This window comes from Rattus norvegicus, chromosome 3 (genome assembly GCF_036323735.1).
Source record: "Rattus norvegicus strain BN/NHsdMcwi chromosome 3, GRCr8, whole genome shotgun sequence".
Classification (NCBI taxonomy): Eukaryota; Metazoa; Chordata; class Mammalia; order Rodentia; family Muridae; genus Rattus; species Rattus norvegicus.
The window spans coordinates 92,757,890-92,779,929 of NC_086021.1; the positions used below are offsets into that span (position 1 = coordinate 92,757,890).

General features: G+C 37.4%; 1 non-coding gene and 1 pseudogene across 1 annotated transcript; both read left to right on the forward strand.

Annotated features, from left to right (window-relative positions):
- Positions 10,163–10,480, forward strand: Olr543-ps (olfactory receptor pseudogene 543; annotated as a pseudogene).
- On the forward strand, positions 16,611–16,714 carry LOC120101961 (U6 spliceosomal RNA). Its single transcript, XR_005503014.1, has one exon. It is a non-coding gene; the product is annotated as a U6 spliceosomal RNA (small nuclear RNA).
- Positions 16,715–22,040: the final 5,326 nt, after the last annotated feature.

Sequence of the window (22,040 nt, forward strand, 5' to 3'; positions counted from 1 at the left end):
GTGGTTCTCTGATAGGATGGGTGGGATTATTTCAGTATTCTTGTATCTGTTAAGATCTCTTTTTTTTTATTAACTTGAGTATTTCTTATATACATTTCAACAAGTGTTATTCCATTTGCCTGTATCCGGGCAAACATCCCCCTCCCCCCTCCCCTTCCTTATGGGTGTTCCCCTCCCAACCCTCCCCCCATTGCCGCCCTCCCCCCACCAGTCAAGTTCACTGGGGGTTCAGTCTTAGCAGGACCCAGGGATTCCCCTTCCACTGGTGCTCTTACTAGGATATGCATTGCTACCTATGAGGTCAGAGTCCAGGGTCAGTCCATGTATAGTCTTTGGGTAGGGGCTTAGTCCCTGGAAGCTCTGGTTGCTTGGCATTGTTGTACATATGGGGCCTCGAGCCCCTTCAAGCTCTTCCAGTTCTTTCTCTGATTCCTTCAACGGGGCTCCTATTCTCAGTTCAGTGGTTTGCTGCTGGCATTCGCCTCTGTATTTGCTGTATTCTGGCTGTGTCTCTCAGGAGCGATCTACATCCGGCTCCTGTCGGTCTGCACTTCTTTGCTTCATCCACCTTGTCTAATTGGGTGGCTATCTATGTATGGGCCACATGTGGGGCAGACTCTGAATGGGTGTTCCTTCAGTCTCAGTTTTAATCTTTGCCTCTCTCTTCCCTGCCAAGGGTATTCTTGTTCCCCTTTTAAAGAAGGAGTGAAGCATTCACATTTTGATCATCGGTCTTGAGTTTCATTTGCTCTAGGCATTTAGGGTAATTCAAGCATTTGGGCTAATAGCCACTTATCAATGAGTGCATACCATGTATGTCTTTCTGTGATTGGGTTAGCTCACTCAGGATGATGTTTTCCAGTTCCACCATTTGCCTACGAATTTCATAAAGTCGTTGTTTTTGATAGCTGAGTAATATTCCATTGTGTAGATGTACCACATTTTCTGTATTCATTCCTCTGTTGAAGGGCATCTGGGTTCTTTCCAGCTTCTGGCTATTATAAATAAGGCTGCAATGAACATAGTGGAGCACGTGTCTTTTTTATATGTTGGGGCATCTTTTGGGTATATGCCCAAGAGAGGTATAGCTGGATCCTCAAGCAGTTCAATGTCCAATTTTCTGAGGATTCTCCAGACTGATTTCCAGAATGGTTGTACCAGTTTGCAATCCCACCAACAATGGAGGAGTGTTCCTCTTCCTCCACATCCTCACCAGCATCTGTTGTCCCCTGAGTTTTTGATCTTAGCCATTCTCACTGGTGTGAGGTGAAATCTGAGGGTTGTTTTGATTTGCATTTCCCTTATGACTAAAGATGTTGAACATTTCTTTAGGTGTTTCTCAGCCATTCGGCATTCCTCAGCTGTGAATTCTTTGTTTAGCTCTGAACCCCATTTTTTAATAGGGTTATTTGTTTCCCTGCGGTCTAACTTCTTGAGTTCTTTGTATATTTTGGATATAAGGCCTCTATCTGTTGTAGGATTGGTAAAGATCTTTTCCCAATCTATTGGTTGCCGTTTTGTCCTAACCACAGTGTCCTTTGCCTTACAGAAGCTTTGCAGTTTTATGAGATCCCATTTGTCGATTCTTGATCTTAGAGCATAAGCCATTGGTGTTTTCTTCAGGAAATTTTTTCCAGTGCCCATGTGTTCCAGATGCTTCCCTAGTTTTTCTTCTATTAGTTTGAGTGTGTCTGGTTTGATGTGGAGGTCCTTGATCCACTTAGACTTAAGCTTTGTACAGGGTGATAAGCATGGATCGATCTGCATTCTTCTACATGTTGACCTCCAGTTGAACCAGCACCATTTGCTGAAAATGCTATCTTTTTCCATTTGATGGTTTGGCTCCTTTGTCAAAAATCAAGTGACCATAGGTGTGTGGGTTCATTTCTGGGTCTTCAATTCTATTCCATTGGTCTATCTGTCTGTCTCTGTACCAATACCATGCAGTTTTTATCACTATTGCTCTGTAATACTGCTTGAGTTCAGGGATAGTGATTCCCCCTGAAGTCCTTTTATTGTTGAGGATAGCTTTAGCTATCCTGGGTTTTTGTTATTCCAGATGAATTTGCAAATTGTTCTGTCTAACTCTTTGAAGAATTGGATTGGTATTTTGATGGGGATTGCATTGAATCTGTAGATTGCTTTTGGTAAAATTGCCATTTTTACTATATTAATCCTGCCAATCCATGAGCATGGGAGATCTTTCCATCTTCTGAGGTCTTCTTCAATTTCCTTCTTCAGTGTCTTGTAGTTCTTAATGTACAGATCTTTTACTTGCTTGGTTAAAGTCACACCGAGGTACTTTATATTATTTGGGTCTATTATGCAGGGTGTCGTTTCCCTAATTTCTTTCTCGGCTTGTTTCTCTTTTGTGTAGAGGAAGGCAACTGATTTATTTGAGTTAATTTTATACCCAGCCACTTTGCTGAAGTTGTTTATCAGCTTTAGTAGTTCTCTGGTGGAACTTTTGGGATCACTTAAATACACTATCATATCATCTGCAAACAGTGATATTTTGACTACTGTATCCCCTTGACCTCCTTTTGTTGCCTGATTGCTCTGGCTAGAACTTCAAGAACTATATTGAATAAGTAGGGAGAGAGTGGGCAGCCTTGTCTAGTCCCTGATTTTAGTGGGATTGCTTCGAGTTTCTCTCCATTTAGTTTAATGTTAGCAACTGGTTTGCTGTATATGGCTTTTACTATGTTCAGGTATGGGCCTTGAATTCCTATTCTTTCCAGGACTTTTATAATGAAGGGGTGTTGAATTTTGTCAAATGCTTTCTCAGCGTCTAATGAAATGATCATGTGGTTTTGTTCTTTCAGTTTGTTTGTATAATGGATAATGTTGATGGTTTTCCATATATTAAACCATCCCTGCATGCCTGGGATGAAGCCTACTTGGTCATGGTGGATGATTGTTTTGATGTGCTCTTGGATTCGGTTTGCCAGAATTTTGTTGAGTATTTTTGCATCGATATTCATAAGGGAAATTGGTCTGAAGTTCTCTTTCTTTGTTGTGTCTTTGTGTGGTTTAGGTATAAGAGTAATTGTGGCTTCGTAGAAGGTATTCAGTAGTGATCCATCTGTTTCAATTTTGTGGAATAGTTTGGATAATATTGGTATGAGGTCTTCTATGAAGGTTTGGTAGAATTCTGCACTAAACCCGTCTGGACCTGAGCTCTTTTTGGTTGGGAGACCTTTAATGACTGCTTCTATTTCCTTAGGAGTTATGGGGTTGTTTAACTGGTTTATCTGTTCCTGATTTAACTTCGGTACCTGGTATCTGTCTAGGAAATTATCCATTTCCTGAAGATTTTCAAGTTTTGTTGAATATAGGTTTTTATAGTAAGATCTGATGATTTTTTGAATTTCCTCTGAATCTGTAGTTATGTCTCCCTTTTCATTTCTGATTTTGTTAATTTGGACACACTCTCTGTGTCCTCTCGTTAGTCTGGCTAAGGGTTTATCTATCTTGTTGATTTTCTCAAAGAACCAACTTTTGGTTCTGTTGATTCTTTCTATGGTCCTTTTTGTTTCTACTTGGTTGATTTCTGCTCTGAGTTTGATTATTTCCTGCCTTCTACTCCTCCTGGGTGTATGTGCTTCTTTTTGTTCTAGAGCTTTTAGGTGTGCTGTCAAGCTGCTGACATATGCTCTTTCCTGTTTCTTTCTGCAGGCACTCAGCGCTATGAGATTTCCTCTTAGCACAGCTTTCATTGTGTCCCATAAGTTTGGGTATATTGTACCTTCATTTTCATTAAATTCTAAAAAGTTTTTAATTTCTTTCTTTATTTCTTCCTTGACCAGTTTATCATTGAGTAGAACGTTGTTCAATTTCCAAGTATATGTGGGCATTCTTCCTTGATTGTTATTGAAGACCAGTTTTAGGCCGTGGTGGTCCGATAGCACGCATGGGATTATTTCTATCTTTCTGTACCTGTTGAGGGCGTTTTTTGACCAATTATATGGTCAGTTTTGGAGAAAGTACCATGAGGAGCTGAGAAGAAGGTATATCCTTTTGCTTTGGGATAGAATGTTCTATAAATATCCTTAAGTCCATTTGGCTCATGACTTCTCTTAGTCTGTCTACATCTCTGTTCAATTTCTGTTTCCATGATCTGTCCATTGATGAGAGTGGGGTGTTGAAATCTCCCACTATTATTGTGTGAGGTGCAATGTGTGTTTTGAGCTTTAGTAAGGTTTCTTTTACATATGTAGGTGCCCTTGTATTTGGGGCATAGATATTTACGATTGAGAGTTCATCTTGGTGGATTTTTCCTTTGATGAATATGAAGTATCCTTCCTTATCTTTTTTGATGACTTTTAATTGAAAATTGATTTTATTTGATATTAGAATGGCTACTCCAGCTTGCTTCTTCTGACCATTTGCTTGGAAAGTTGTTTTCCAGCCTTTCACCTTGAGGTAATGTCTGTCTTTGTCTCTGAGGTGTGTTTCCTGTAGGCAGCAGAATGCAGGGTCCTCATTGCGTATCCAGTTTGTTAATCTATGTCTTTTTATTGGGGAGTTGAGGCCATTGATGTTGAGAGATATTAAGGAATAGTGATTATTGCTTCCCGTTATATTCATATTTAGATGTGAGGTTATGTTTGTTTGCTTTCATTCTCTTTGTTTTGTTGCCAAGACGATTATTTTCTTGCTTCTTCTAGGTTATAGCTTGCCTCCTTATGTTGGGCTTTACCATTTATTATCCTTTGTAGTGCTGGATTTGTAGAAAGATATTGTGTAAATTTGGTTTTGTCATGGAATATCTTGGTTTCTCCATCTATGTTAATTGAGAGTTTTGCAGGATACAGTAACCTGGGCTGGCATTTGTGTTCTCTTAGGGTCTGTATGACATCAGTCCAGGATCTTCTGGCCTTCATAGTTTCTGGCGAGAAGTCTGGTGTGATTCTGATAGGTCTGCCTTTATATGTTACTTGACCTTTTTCCCTTACTGCTTTTAATATTCTTTCTTTATTTTGTGCGTTTGGTGTTTTGACTATTATGTGACGGGAGGTGTTTCTTTTCTGGTCCAATCTATTTGGAGTTCTGTAGGCTTCTTGTATGCCTATGGGTAGCACTTTTTTTAGATTAGGGAAGTTTTCTTCTATGATTTTGTTGAAGATATTTACTGGTCCTTTGAGCTGGGAATCTTCACTCTCTTCTATACCTATTATCCTTAGGTTTGATCTTCTCATTGAGTCCTGGATTTCCTGTATGTTTTGGACCAGTAGCTTTTTCCGCTTTACATTATCTTTGACAGTTGAGTCAATGATTTCTATAGAATCTTCTGCTCCTGATATTCTCTCTTCCATCTCTTGTATTCTGTTGGTGAAGCTTGTATCTACAGCTCCTTGTCTCTTCTTTTGGTTTTCTATATCCAGGGTTGTTTCCATGTGTTCTTTCTTGATTGCTTCTATTTCCATTTTTAATTCCTTCAACTGTTTGATTGTGTTTTCCTGGAATTCTTTCAGGGATTTTTGTGTCTCCTCTCTATGGGCTTCTACTTTTTTATTTATGTTTTCCTGGAATTCTTTCAGGGATTTTTGCGATTCTTTCAGGCATTTTTGTGATTCCTCTCTGTAGGCTTCTACTTGTTCTCTAAGGGAGTTCTTCACGTCTTTCTTGAAGTCCTCCAGCATCATGATCATATATGATTTTGACAATAGATCTTGCTTTTCTGGTGTGTTTGGATATTTCATGTTTGTTTTGATGGGAGAATTGGGCTCCGATGGTGCCATGTAGTCTTGGTTTCTGTTGCTTGGGTTCCTGCGCTTGCCTCTCACCATCAGATTATCTTTAGTGTTACTTTGTTCTGCTATTTCTGACAGTGGCTAGACTGTCCTATAAGCCTGTGTGTCAGGAGTGCTGTAGACCTGTTTTACTCTCTTTCAGTCAGTTATGGGACAGTGTGTTCTGCTTTCGGGCGTGTAGTTTTTCCTCTCTACAGGTCTTCAGCTGTTCCTGTGGGCCTGTGTCTTGAGTTCACCAGGCAGCTTTCTTGCAGCAGAAAATTTGGTCTTACCTGTGGTCCTGAGGCTCAAGTTCGCTCGTGGGGTGCTGCCCACGGGCTCTCTGCAGCGGCAGCAACCAGGAAGACCTGTGCCGCCCCTCCCGGGATCTTCAGTGCACCAGGGTTCCAGATGGTCTTTGGCTTTTTCCTCTGGCGTCCGAGATGTGTGTGCAGGGAGCAGTCTCTTCTGGTTTCCCAGGCTTGTCTGCCTCTCTGAAGGTTTAGCTCTCCCTCCCACGGGATTTGGGTGCAGAGAACTGTTTATCCGGTCTGTTTCCTTCTGGTTCTGGTGGTGTCTCAGGCACAGGGGTCCTGCCGCTCCTGAGCCCTCCCCCACGGGAGCCCAGAGGCCTTATACAGTTTCCTCTTGGGCCAGGGATGCGGGCAGGGGTGAGCAGTGTTGGTGGCCTCTTCTGCTCTGCAGCCTCAGGAGTGCCCACCTGACCAGGCAGTTGGGTCTCTCTCTCACAGGGTCTGGGAGCAGAGAGTGTTAAGGTCTCTTATATGTCACTTTTGTAAAAGGTACCATGAGTTGTTTAGAAGAAGGTATTTTTCTTTTGTTTTAGGATGAAATGTCATATAGATATCTGTCAAATCCATTTTGTTCATAACTTCGGTTATTTTCTCTGTGTCCTTGTTCAGGTTCTGTTTCCCTTATCTTTCCATTGCTGGGAGTGTGGTGTTGAAGTCTCCCACTATTATAGTCTGAGGTGCAATGTATGCTTTGAGCTTAGTAAAGTTTCTTTTATGAATGTAGATGCCCGTGCGTTTGGAGCATAAATATTCAGGATTGAGAGTTCATCTTGGTGGACTTTTCCTTTGATGAATATAAAGTGTCCTTCCTTATCTTTTTTGATAGATTTTGGTTGAAAGTCGATATTATTGGATATTAGAATGGCTATTCCAGCTTGTTTCTTGGGACCATTTGCTTGGAAAGTTGTCTACCACCTATTTACTCTGAGGTAGTGTCTGCCTTTGTCTCTGAGGTGTGTTTCCTCTATGCAGAAAAATGCTGGGTCCTCTTTAACTATCCAGTTTGTTAGTCTATGTCTTTTTATTGGGGAATTGAATCCATTGATATTGAGAGATATAAAGGAATAGTGATTGTTGTTTCCTGTTATTTTTGTTATTAGAGGTGGAATTATGTTTGTGCATCTCTCTTCATTTGCATTTGTTGCAAACCCAAAGATTACTTTTTTGCTAGTTTTTTTATGGTGCAGTCTTCCTCCTTGTGTTGTAGTTTTCCAACTATTATCCTTTGTAGGACTCTATTTGTAGAAAGATATTGTATAAATTTAGTTTTTCATGGAATACCTTGGTTTCTCCATCTATGTCAATTGGAAACTTTTCTGGATATAGTAGCTTGGGCTGGCATTTGTGTTCTCTTAGGATCTGTATGACATCTTCACAGGATCTTCTAGCTTTTAGTGTCTTTGGTTAGAAGTCTGGTATAATTTGATAGTGCTACCTTTATATATTATTTGAACTTTTTCCCTTACTGCTTTTAACATTCTTTCCTGTTTTGTGTATTTAGTGTCTTGATTATTATTATGTGTTCCATCCTTTCATCTGTTTGAATGTGTCTTCGTTTAATTCTTTAAGGGACTTTTGTGTGTCCTCTTTAAGGGCTCCTACTTGTTTCCCCGTGTTCTCCTGTATTTCTTTAAGAGAGTTTTTTTGTCCTTTTTACAGTCCTCTATCACCATCATGAGATGTGATTTTAAATCCAAATTGTGCTTTTCTGGTGTGTGTTGGGGTATCTAGAACTTGATATAGTGAGAGAAGTAGGTTCCAATGATGCCTAGTAACCTTGGTTTCTGTTGCTTATGTTCTTGTGCTTGCCTCTTAGTATTTGATTATCTCTGTTGTTAGATATTCTTGCTGTTTCTGATAGGAGACTGCCACTTCTGTGTGCCTCTGATCTTGTGATATTTCAATATTTCAATGTTTCAGCACTCTTGAAAGACCACCTTTCTCCTGGCTGAATTGGTTTGCAGAGAGCTGTGGCAGAGATTTCACTGTGGGACACAGATGGATCCTGGAAGGATCAAGGCCACAGTTGGTCCAGAATACCTGAGCCCTGTGGTCGCCTAGCAATTCCCTCTTTGGCCAGTTAGAAGAGAAAATAATTTCTTCTCACATATGGCCTTAGGAGTGACTGCACTCCTCAGAGAGCAGCTCTCTCTAGGCAGTATTTGAATATGGAAAGTTGTTTGTACCACAGGGTTAAATAACTCTGCAGCACAGATAGAGACCCCAAATATTATCTTAACCAAGTAATCTAGTTTGGATTTTCTTGCTTTGAAAAACACCAGGACTAAAAGAAACATGATTATGAAAGGGCTTATTTCATTTTATAGGAAACAGTCTATTATCACAGAAGTCAGATCAAAAATTTGAAGGAGGAGCTTGAAGCAGAAACCATTGAAGTCATTGCTCATTGGCTTGCTTTCAGGTGTGCAATCAGCTAACTTTCTTACATGGCATAGTTTTTCCTGCCTAGTAATAGGTCTATCTATAGTGTGGTTGACCATCTTACATCCTTGAGCACCAATGAAATGTCTCACAGACATATCTCCAGGATAATCAGATGAGCACAATATTTAAATTGATTGCCTTTCAATGGGATAGTCAAGTTGACAAGGCAGATTATTCATAATAACTCTACCACCTGACAACTTGCTATAAATCTATCAGTTGATCCATAACCCTTCCTTTACCCCAAGATCTTTCGGTATCCCAATATAAAACGTAGTCAACTTTAAAAGTCTCACATTCTTCAAATTTTTCAATGTTAGAAATTTTTGTCTCTTATTTGTGGGCTCTTATAAAAATTGTATTAAGCTAAAATATTTTTATTCCTAACATGAAAAACAAGAGCATTAAACTAATCATACATTGCAAACCAAAGTACAGCATTGTAAACTCTAAATCTTGGAGCTCAATGCCTGGCATCTTAGAATCTTAGAGTCATTCAAAACATTCTGGGCTATAAAAGAATTGGACAGGTCCCCTTTTTGATTCCTGATATCCTCAGCACACAAACATTGTTTAGTAGGTTATTGCTGGCTCTTATGCATACCTGCTGATTCCATGGACAGATAGCCAATGTTTCTGGTATATCCAATATCCTGTAACCTCAATTGCTAATGAGGCTGAATCACCTCTCCTGGCTTTCTTAAGGTACTCTAATCCTGATATACACTATCAAGTTATCTTGATATCATCTTAAATTTAATAGTTTTCATGCTGTCAAAACTAGTGCCATGTAGGAAGTTATTAAATGTTACTTAGTTCATCAGCTAGCTGGAGATGTAGACATGAGTTCTGCTCTTAACTACTGACTATAGTTTCTTTGTGCTCACTCTAAAAATTACTACCCCGAAGACCAAAATACATTGACCCAGTGAATTACAGGGTTATTCCCACTGATTGTTAATCCAACATATCATACAAATGACGATGATAGAGTCTTTGCTTGCACTTAAAACTGCACAAGCTTTCACTCTCTAAACTACTCTCATCATGATCTTCCTGGTTCCCATAACAGCACACTAAGCTAAGTATCCAGTGCCTTTTCTTATCCAATGTACCAAATATTTTCATAATCCTTAAAAAAGCACATGCTCCATTCCATCACAGCAACATCTTGTAGTGAGACTAATTTCTCTTACGTTTTGCTTTTTGTGGATGTAATAAGTTAGTAATCCTAAACAATACAAACACTGCGTTAGTCTGTCTTTCGTCCAAGCTTGTGTTAAGGTATCTTTCATATGTAACCAAGGACCACCTGTCTAAAACATGCATCATTCACAGATGGCTGGAACTTCTCATATCAATTAGAAATCAAGAAAATATATCCACAGACAGACCCACAGACTTATCTGGCATAGGTAATTTTTCAATTTATGTTTTGTTATCCCAGATATGACAAGATAGCAATGAAGAAGAACATTCATAAGTGATAGAATATGGTGAAAGGCAGGTGAGCATATCATGTTCCCCGTATAAATGTAACATAGGATCACTATGGAGTCTAATGAACTACAAAAAACCATATCTTCTTGGTACATTGACATCATAATTTTTGGTATTTCTTGGCAATGAATTTCAATATAGTAGTGGATACAGAACATACTGTTCTAGCATCACCAAGTTCAGAATCAATCTATAATACTGTATAAACCAGACTTGGGTTTTTTATTTTATATTTCATTTCATCTCATTTCATTTGATCTGGTTCCTCCCTGCCTTGGTGTAATCTGTTCAGTTGAGGGAAGGCACAAAACCTTCTCATTGTGCCTCACATTTGACAGATGTGACTTTATTTTATGGGCCTTTCACTTGTAATTATATCCTGCCAAGCTCTCAGTACTCCAAGGAAAAGCACTTTTCTATTTTACACCTTGGTCATCCCCATGTAGAACCCTCTGATTACAGCTGAGAAATAAGAATATGAAGTAAGCAGCAGAGAGGTTGATATGTAGGGAGGACAGTGCCTCTTGAATATTTCCTGTTACTGAAAACTGTACATGAATATTCAGACCCACTTTATTTAAAATTATATTAGTGGCACATCTAAAATAAACAATAGTTGATTCATTCTTATGACACATCAGGCAAAAATCTTCAATTTAACCCCAAAACAAAAAACCGCAAAAATCTACATTATTATGAAACTTAAAAAATACTTAAGATAAATATTTCATGTTAAAATCTTAGGGATATTGTCCCTTTAGAGGAGTCAGATACAAACTTAATTCAAAGGAATATTCTAATAATCTCTATTAATAACATTAGTGTTTCACAGAAAACTTACAGTGCTTAAAATAGCCTGGCTTTTATAAATTCTTTAACTTGTTTCTACAAATGTCCCCATAAAGTGGAATAACTATGTATCATTTTGCATACAATTTTATTGGTATGGTAAATGGCTGCACAAGAAATAAAGTTTATGACAAATTTTTAAATAAACTGACTTCTAGGAAATCCTATATTGTGACAATTTTGGTAAAAAGGAAATGTAAAGATGTGGAATTAAAACTATTAGGGATAGAAGAGAGATTTTTCTGGGTAACCATATATGTTTGACTGTTACGAGACCCTTTTAAGTAAAGAGAGAATCCATGCATAAAACTGCCATGAACAAGATCCTGATATTTGGTAGCCAAAAGACCAAGGGTAAAACTAAACACTGCTCTTCTACCAAAAAGTGTAGCAATACAAACTATTCCTAAAGATATCTTATATAGTCGCAGATACGTGCTATTCTTAGACAACATCAAAGTACCTTCCTCTGCAGCAGGGGAAATAAAGAGACATACGGGCAGACAATATGTACAGAAACACACTTAAAACATTGAGAACATCTAGATGAACCTTGGAATACTTCACTCCATTTAGATATAAAATTGTATATAAAATCCATTTCTTGGCACTCAGACAATCCCGTGGAAGAGGATAGAGAAATAGTGGAAGTGACATAGATGATGGAGGACACCAAGAACACAATATCCTATACATTAACATGATTAAAGATAATATGAAGATATAGGCTAAGCACAAACATAGAATCTACACTGTTTTGTACCAGATCATTGTAGTATCCAGTACAGTATTATTATGGTATTCCTAAGTAGGCAAATGGGGGGGTACTCCTTATGACTTCTGTTGAGATTTTTCCTTCTGATCATTCATTTTTTTCCAATTATACTTGCCAGGTTTAGTGTTAGCATGTTGCATTATTGTTTAAGTTGTTATATTTTAAATTATATTCTATTATAACTTATTTTATTACATAGAAGCTTTTTTCCCCTAATGAGGGACTTAATTGGAATGGATCTGGTTGTGAGTCGAGATAGGAAGAAACTGAATGAATTCAGGCAGAAAAAAACCTTAATTAGGGCATGTTAGAAAAACTGTAGTTTCAAAAAAAAACAAAACAAAAGAGCATGTGTTCTTTTTCCATGGGACCTGGAAATATTGATAATTTTGCTTATATTTCATGAGTTTCCTTGATTATATAGAAATAAAATTAATTGTGCTCAATTATTCCATGACACAGTTAAACCTATGTAGTCTACCCCATTTAAGTTATAGGTAGGTGCCTTTGGTCCTTTAGACTACCAATGCTCTGTTTTTAAAATAAGCAAAACCGGGGAAATAAGAAATAAACAAATATGATACAATATCTTTAGGTATGAAGATAAAGTTCAGTAAATAAAGTTACGACTATTTTAAATCCTGACAAGGAATTGTTGAGAGGAATACAAGTTCATTTTAATGAAGTTTGAGAAAGTTAGTGGCACACTATGCCTATCACTGGGGATAAGTATGTGGAAAATGATTTAGAACAAGTCAAAATAGTACATTAAGTTCATCCTCAAGCACTGCATATTACTCAAAATAAGAATCGAAAACATACCATCTAAGAAAATGAACAACTTTATTTTCCTTTTACAATTAATTAATTTATTTTTTTACATACAAGATGCTGTCTTTCCTCCCAGTTCATCCTCCCAGAGTCCCTCTGTTGATGACATCTACCCTTCTTCTCTGAGAATGTGTCCCATCCCCCAGTTATCTCCTGTCTCCCAGCCCGTCAAGTCTCTGCAGAGTTAGGCACATCCTCTCCCACTTAGGCCAAACAAGAGAGTCTTATATACCTAGGGCATCAGTCCAGTCTTTGTATGTTCTTTGGTTGGTGGTTTAGTCTCTGAGAGTTGCCAAGGGTATAATATAAGCCAGTGTGTATTGTATGTTTCTTTACATTTGACATTTTAATATGCAAGTTAAAAGTCTTAGAGGAAACACTGTTGGAACAGACAAATACAAATTTCTTGCATAGAGAAAATTGAGCAGACTCTAAAACTATAGCAAAGACAATTTGCCAAGAGGTTTTTGTATTCCTTAAAGTTTTGTTTCACTTTAAGTTTTAAAACCTGAAACTATTATGCATTGTTTCCTGAGACCAAGCAAACAGAAATTTTGAGTAGTGCTCACAATGCATCACATTTCACATTAAACACCTTTTAATATCATCCCTGGAGATTAGATTTGTGAAAATGTCAAAAGATTATTACTTATATCTTTGACTTTACTTACCAGCCTTTTTTTGCCACAGCTTAAGTGCTTGTACATGTGTGTGTGTGTGCGCGCACACACACACACACACACACACACACACACACACAATAGGTGGCTCCATAGTAGAAGCCTTACAATAGCGTACATATTCCTGAATTCAACACATGAAAACACACATGATCTTACACATATATAGGGAGATAAAGTTCTTACAGATTTCTGAAGTCTTAATTATAACGTGGTTAAAGTACAAAATTTTTTATGTGTGCATGCCTGTAAAATTGTAAGAAATTATGTCCATATGCTTGCTTAGGGGTGAAGGTAGATTTATGTAGGGAGGCTTAGGCATACCTATCACATGGTCTTCTATTAAAGTAGATTGTTACTATCTACTTTTTTCTGGAGAATACCTTCTTTACTTTTATTTTCTTTCTTCCTTTTTTTTTACATTTTATAAAAAACAGTATAAGAACAAAACCAGGAGAAACCTGGGCATATACCTAAAAGATACCACAAGGACATCTTCTCCACTATATTCATAGTAGCCTTATTTGTTATAGCCAGAAACTGTAAGCAACCAAGATCTCCCTAATTTGAAGAACAAATACAGAAATGTAATTCACTTATACAATGCAATACTCTTCAGCTATTAAAAAATGACATCGTGAATTTTGTAGGTGAATGGGTGGAACTAGTAAATATCCTGAGTGAAAATCATCCTGAGTGAAGTAACCTGACCAAAAGGGACGTGGTACATACTCACTGATAAGTGGATATTAGGCACAAAGTAGAGAATGCCCATGACATACTTCACAGATCCTAAGAAGTTAAACAGGAAGAAAATCCCAAGTGAAGATGCTTAAATCCCACTTAGAAAGGGAAACAAAATAATCATGGGAGGCAGAAGAAAGTGCCACAGATCAGGAGTAGAAGAAAGGGGAGGTGGGGATCTGGTATGGGTGGGTGGTAAAAAGGATAGAAGCTCAGAGTGCCAGCCAAATGAAGGGAAACATGTGGAGGCATGGATGGGGCTTGAGAGTTTTCATGTTGGGGGTAACCTCTAGAAAGTCCCAGAGACCTGGGATGCAAAAGGTTTCCAGGAGTCAATGGGGATCACCTTATGCAAAATGCCCAACAGTGGGGAAATGGAACCTAAAGAGACCACTTACAATAAATAGACAGGGCTCTCAGTAAAAGGAAGGGCACACTAACCCACATTCAAAATTTTGACTCAGAATTTTTCTTCTCTAAAAGAAATGCAGAGGCAATAGTAGAGCATAGAGTGAAGGAATGGCTGACTAGTGATCAGCCCAACTTGGGATTCATTCCACAGGCAGGCATTAAACCTTGGAACTATTACTGATGCAATAATATGCTTGCAGAGAGGAGGCTAGCATGACTGTTCTCTGAGAGAGGGATCTCTATGGAAGAATTAGAGGAAGGATTGAAGGAGCTGAAGGGGATGGCAGCCCCATAGGAAGACAAACATTTTCAACTCACCTGGACCCCTGAGAGCTCCCAGACACTAAGCTACCAGCCAACTAGCATACACAGGCTGATGTGATGATGCCCCTGGCACATATGTAGCAGAGGACTGCCTTGTCTGACCTCAGTGGAAGATGATGTGACTAGAGACTTGATGCCCTAGGAAAGGGGAGATGGGGGGAGGGTAGGTGGGGAGAACTCTCTTAGAAACTAAGGGGAGGGAACTATGGGAAGGGTAATGAAGATGGGAGGCAACAATTAGGATATAAATAAATCAAATAATTTATAAACACATATACACACTTATATAAGCCACTTTTCAAAAGAAGACAAAAAATACAAAAACTAACATTAAACAAACAAAAGCTATAAACAAACAAACTGTATATAAATAAATATAAATACACACAAACAAAAGAGAAAACAAAAATAGTCCTATGCAGTCCATTCTATATTGATTATCTATTACTGAACATGAAGCCTGTCCTAGAGTGTTTGACATACCTAGTGTTACTCTATTGGAGAAAACTGATTTTCCCTCTTGCAGCAGGTATAATAAATTGTTCAGTTGTTAACCTTTCCCTGACTATGTTTGTTTTCTTTCATCCATTCCACTCACTCATTTATTTATTCAGCTTCTAACAATATAGCAAAATAATGTATAATATAAAGCAAAAACTGAAGTGAAAATTTTAGGATACTCAGGACATAATGATGTTTCATTGGGGCAGTCATGTTAATGATTTGCTGAAGGCAACATGGGTGAGAGGATGTTTTGCAAAAGCAGACAAATGAAAAAAATTTTGCTTAGAAGACCAAGTTGAATAAATATTTTGCTGAACCAGACATATTGGAAGACATGTGATGTTTAGAAAGTATATAAATATGACCGGACAGAGTGTGACAGGCTTGTGCTTTGGTACTTCTTGCACTGCTTCATTAATCTCCTCTGACAACACTCTGGCACTGTTTGGTCTTCCACAGTGTTGCTGATCTTAGCTTGTCATAACTTCATAGATAATAACAACAAAGAACTTCTCATGATATTCTGGCAGTTTCTTGACATTTTTATGTACTCGCTTAAACTTGGTGGAGGTCCATGGTTTCTCCTGGATCGAACTGCTGCTACTGATTTGTTTGTGTTTTCCTCTAAGTTGACAAGTCTGTATCTACTGATTCATGTTTGGTGGTTTGCTAACAGACTGAACTGATGATATCCTGATAAGGAAGCTGGAAAAAGACCCCAAAGAACTATATCTAAACAGGTTCACATCCCCCTTTGCCCTATTAACCCTTATTTTCTCCTACATCTTGTAGGGTGTGGGCAACAAGGAAGGTTGAAATGTTTAACAACCCTTGTTACAGTAGGTTTTGAAAAACCTAAGTCTATAAAAAATTATCACTTCAGAGTTGGACAAGACAAATCAACAGAAAGAAAAGAAAACAACTCATTTTCTTCCTTAGCAATCCCATGAAAACATGAAATCAGAAGGGAAAGATATAGGCAGAGACTAACAAGCTTGTTCAGTCTTTGTGAGTTCTCATGAGCTAATGTTCATGTTGACTTAAAGTACCCACTGTTTTTGTTGTACTCTTTTCTCTCTGGTTTCTACCTGGCTTTCTACCTTTTATTATGACACTGCATTGATAACCAAGAACCAGAGACTAGATAGACACTTGACTTAGAAGGGGAATAACAATAGAAATGTAAATAAGAAATACTCAAGTTAATAAAGATAAAAAAAGAAAGAGAAAAGCCAAATAATACCACTCTAAAAACAGAAGGAAGGAAGAAAAAATATGTAGTAATAAAGTTATTTATAATCATATTTTCTATACTCAAAGATCAGTGTGTAATGTACCTATAAACAGAGAAGTTTCATAGTGCAAAATAAAAACAAATTTAGAAATCCATAGACAGATATTATTACACAAACAGTGGAAGACCTTGGAACACTGAGCACTGAAAGGAATGTCTCCAATAAATCACTCAACTCAAGGCTCATGCAATACCAAGAGAAGTGTGTGATTCAGCAGTACACATACTAAAATTGGAACAATACAGAGAAGAATAGATGTCCCTTGTGCAAGGATAGCATATAAATTCATGAAGTGATCTATATTTTTCAAAAAGGAGGAAAGCTATACCCTAGAAAAAGCAAGAAAGTAATCTAATTTTAATTAACCCCAAAGAAGATAGCCACACAAAAATAATACCACCTCTATCCACCACCACCACGACCACAACAACAACAACAACAACAACAACAATAACAACAAATAGAAAACAATAATCATTGTTTGCGGGGTTGGGGATTTAGCTCAGTGGTAGAGCGCTTGCCTAGCAAGCGCAAGGCCCTGGGTTCTGTCCCCAGCTCTGAAAAAAAAAAAAAGAAAGAAAAAAAAAACTTTAATTAAATCATCATTGTTTGCTCATAGCTCTCAACATCAATGCACTCTATTCTCCAATAAAAAGACATAGACTAACAGATGGGATATGTAAACAGGACCCAGCATTTTGCTCGGTTAGTGACAAAGACAGACATAGCCTTACAGTAAAAGGCAGGAAAATATTTTTTCATGCAAATTGTACCAAGGAACAAGCTGAAGGGGCCATTCTAATTTCATATAAAATTGACTTTTAACCAAAAGTTTAAAAAAAGGTAAGGGAGGACACTTCATGGTTGTCAAAGAAAATAGCCACCAAGATGAACTCTCGATTCTGAATATCTATTCTCCAAATGCAATGTCACCCACATTCATAAAAGAAAATTTACTACAAGACAAAGCACATATTGCACTTCACACAATAATAATGAGAGACTTCAACACCCCACTTTCATAAATGGACAGAACATGGAAACAGAAATTAAACAGAGACATAGTGAAACTAACAGAAGATAAAAACCAAATGGATTTAACAGATATCTATAGAACATTTCATCCTAAAACAAAAGAATATACCTTCTTCTCAGCACTTCATGGTACCTTCTCCAAAACTGACCATATAATCAGTCACAAAACAGGCCTGAACAGATGCAAGAAGATTAAAATAATCCCATATCAGATCACCATGGACAAAGACTGGTCTTCAATAACAAAAACAAAAACAAACAAATAAACAAAAAAAGACAGAAAGCCTGCATTCACATAGAAGTGGAACAATGATCTACTCAATGATAATTTGTTTAAGGAAGAAATAAAGAAAGAAATTAAAGAGTTTTTAGAATTTAATGAAAATGAAGCCACAACATACCTAATCTTATGGGACACAATGAAAGCAGTGCTAAGAGGAAAACTCATAGCTCGGAGTGCCTCCAAAAAAAGGGGAAATTTTCCTGAACAAAATACCAATGGTTTATGCTCTAAGATCAAGAATCTACAAATGGGTCCTCATAAAACTGTAAAGCTTCTGTAAGGTAAAGGACACTGTCATTAGGACAAAATGGCAAGTAACTGATTGGGAAAAGATCTTTACGAATCCTACATCCAATAGAGGACTAATATCCAATACATTAATACATAGTTCTGCAAGAGAAAACCTGCTGTGAACACCAGTTTTTTTTTCTGATATCCCCAATAGATCACAAAGATCTTCTCCCCCATCATCCTTTACACCAACTCATTGCATTATGATATCCTCCAACAGTAGCAAGTAATACCAGTTTAACAGAACAGGGAAACATGTATGCTAAAGCTGAAAACCATCTCCATTACTTCTTCTCCCTGAATATAATCTTTATGTCTGCTTTCTAGCTGTGTTTCCCTAAATACAATCCTTCATTATCGGCCACAGCTATGCAGGAGAACATCTATGGCAGCCTTCCCTGCCCTTCTCCTCCTTTTTTATGTAGATCCTACTGATCTCTTCCTTGTTTCCTCCTTTTCTCAGTTCCTGGGTTTGTGACAGGCCAGACCTACAGCAGGCATGCTGTGCTAATTCAAGTTCCTTTCCTTCCATGGCAAAAAAATAAGCTAAAGGTAAAATTCTGCCTCTCCTACTATGGTTGAGGACTATTCCCCACATTCTTATCCCAAGCTCTGTATCAGAAAGCCTTATGTGGTGTCCCTTTCCTTTCTTGTCTAACCCCATAACCAATGGTTCACAAGACCTTCGCCTTCAAAATTCCTTCACCCCACTCATCCCACTATCCCTGACTCTAACATGAGAAAATATTTGCTGTGAATGCATTAAGTGAGAATTCTAGAAGACCTTCAAAGAAGACCTAGTACTAATATTCTTCATACTATTCCAAAAAATTGAAACAGAAGGAATACTACCTCATTTGTTCTTTGAGCCACATGAAAAGGTTCTGTAAGACAATAGACACTGTCAATAGGACAAAACGGCAAGCAGCAGATTGGGAAAAGAACTGATAGATGGCTAATATATAATGCATACAAAGAAGTCAAGTAATTAGACTCTAGAGAGTCAAATAACACTATTTAAAAAAATGGTGTACAGACCTAAACAAAGAATTCTCAGCTGAGGGATATCAAATGGCTGAAAAGTACCTAAAGAAGTGTTCAACATCCTTAGTCATCAGGAAAATGCAAACCAAAACAACATTGAGATTCCATCACAAACCAGTCACAAAGGTTAAGATAAAAAACTCAGGTAAAAGCAGGATGTGGAGAAAGAGGAACACACCTCTATTGTTGATGGCTTTGAAAGCTGATACTACCACTATGAAATCAGTCTGGCGATTCCTCAGAAAATTATACATAGTGCCACCTGACTACCCAGCTATACCACTCCTGAGCATATACCCAAAAGATGCTCCAACATATAACAAGACACATGCTCCACTATGTTCATAGTAGCCATATTTATAATAGCCAGAAACTAGGGGGGAAGGAAGATGTCCTTCAATGGAGGAATGTATACAGAAAATGTGGTATATTACACAATGGAGTGCTACTCAGCTATTAAAAACACTGACTTCATGAAATTCTTTGGCAAATGGATGGAACCAGAAAATATCATCCTGAGTGAGGTAATCCAGTCACTGAAGAACACACATGGTAGCTTCCTACTGATAAGTGGATATTATCCCAATAGCTCAGAATACCCAAGATACAATTCCCAGACCATATGAAGCTCAACAAGATGGAAAACCAAAGAGTTGATTTCTTAGTCCATCTTAGAAGGGGGAACAAAATACTCGAGGGAGGAAATACAGAGACAAAGTATGGGGCAGAAACTGAAGGAAAGGCTATCCAAAGATTACCCTACCTGGGGATCCATCCCATTTATAGACAACAAACACAGATATTATTGCAGATGCCAAGAAGGGGTTGGTGAAGGGAGCCTGATATAGCTGTCTCTTGAGTGGCTTTGCCAGAGCATGACAAATACAGAGGCAAGTGCTCACAGCCAACCATTGGACTGAGAACAGGGTCCCTAATGGAGGAGATAGAAAAAGGACTGAAGGAACTGAAGGGGTTTGCAAACCATAGGAAACACAACAATAGCAACCAACCAGACACCCCCCCCCAAAGCTTTCTGGGACTAAACCACCAACCTAGGAGTGCACATGAGGGGAAGAATAGCTCTAGCAGCATATGTTGCAGAGGGTGGCATTGTTGGACATCAGTGGGAAAAGAGGCCCTTGGTTCTGGGATGCTTGATACCCCAGTGTAGGGAAATGCCGAGGCCAGGAGGTGGGAGTGGGTGTGTGGGTGGGGGAGCACCTTCATAGAAGTATGGGGAGTGAGGATGGGATAAAGGGTTTCAAAATGGGAAACCAGGACAAGAGATAACATTTGAAATGTAAGTAAATTTAATGTCTAATAAAACTTATGATGGCCTTTAAAAAATATTTGTCCCTTGCTTTATTTTTGTATTGCAATAGGAAACAAACTCAGTTCACTGCTGGGTGTGAGCGACTGCATAGGTTTATAAAAGTGAGATAAATAAGTAGAACAGAATGCTTTTTGGATGGATTTAAAATTTCACCACGAGATAATATCTCATTGTCACATTTACTTTCACAGAACTGCACATTACATTACTGTGTAAATTTTAATTTTCCTTACATCTATTAAAGTTTATATCTGTTCATTAGTTCTTCAACTAAGTAGCTAATTTATGTTTCTTTGTTAATCACCCTGTTTATTTGAGAGAATTTATGTTTTTCTGACTTTGGAAATTATAGTTTGATGCCAAGTTATAGTTTAATGATCAGGATGATGAATATAACATCATGTTCATTAAAGTTCATAATGTATCCTTGCTGTGAAATTGTGATGTTGCTAGTGTGATTTATGAAGATGCATCAAGGAATTAATACTCTGCATGTAGAACATTGGCAGCCATAGATACACAGGGGCTTGTGGGCTAGAACCAAAAAAGAAAAAAAAATCAACTATTTGCCACAAATATGACATAGTTTATCCCATCACTGACAGAAAAGATCAGCATGATGGCTTGAACCTGAAATCACAGACCTAAAAAGGTAAAGAGGAGAGTCCTTGAGGACTGCTTGTCAACCTGTGTTGTTGAATTGAGAGAGTCCCATATCGCAGGGAGAGAAAAATGAAGATTCTGTCCAACTGAAAGAAACGCCCATTGTCAATCCTTGAACTGCATATGCATATGTACATCTGTGAATATGAACTTGTATTGACATATATGCACACACATATGGACACTCATACAATCAGATGTTGTAAATTTCAAATGTGTAAATGTACTTGTCATATTTAACTTAAAACTGTGAGTTATTTCTCACAAATGTTCTATTCATTTTGTATATTTGACATTAAAATATGATGACAATATTAATAATATTAAAAATACAAAAAATACAATTTACGCTGGAGTGGAAAGCTTATGGTGAATATCAATGATTTAGTAGATTAAATTTAGAATTTAATTCTTAAATTTTCTCAATGATTTCTTTAAAAGACTTTTAATTGTAGCAAAAAATATTTTAGGTGAATTATATGAATAAATTCAGTAGTGTTGAATCAAAAATTAGTTATCTTAAATCATATTAAAGCTATGTATAGAAAAGCAACAACTGATATTTTTCTCAATGGACACATATATATGCGATTATTAAGTAACATAGTAATACAATTTGTAGTCATAATTATTCAGAAAAGGATGAAAATATCTTCTATTTTGAAAAGTGGAACATTAAAATTTTTCTGTTTAAAAATTTCATGACCTCTTGCACAAAATAATTTATACATTATAAAAATGACTGTTGTAATATATGCAATAGAAGTTTAAGACTAATTGTTAGTGTTAAAATTGAATAGTCTTCATAAATACCAGTTGCAAATGATTGGAAAAAGAAGTAAAAAAAGTGTCTTAGTAAATACAGTCAAATAATTCGTTTAAATGTAACCAATATTGAATGAAATTGTGAAATCTTAAAGAAAGTAATTGAAGATGTGAATAAATGGAGAAATATCTCAGTTAATGGAAGAATAAACACCTATC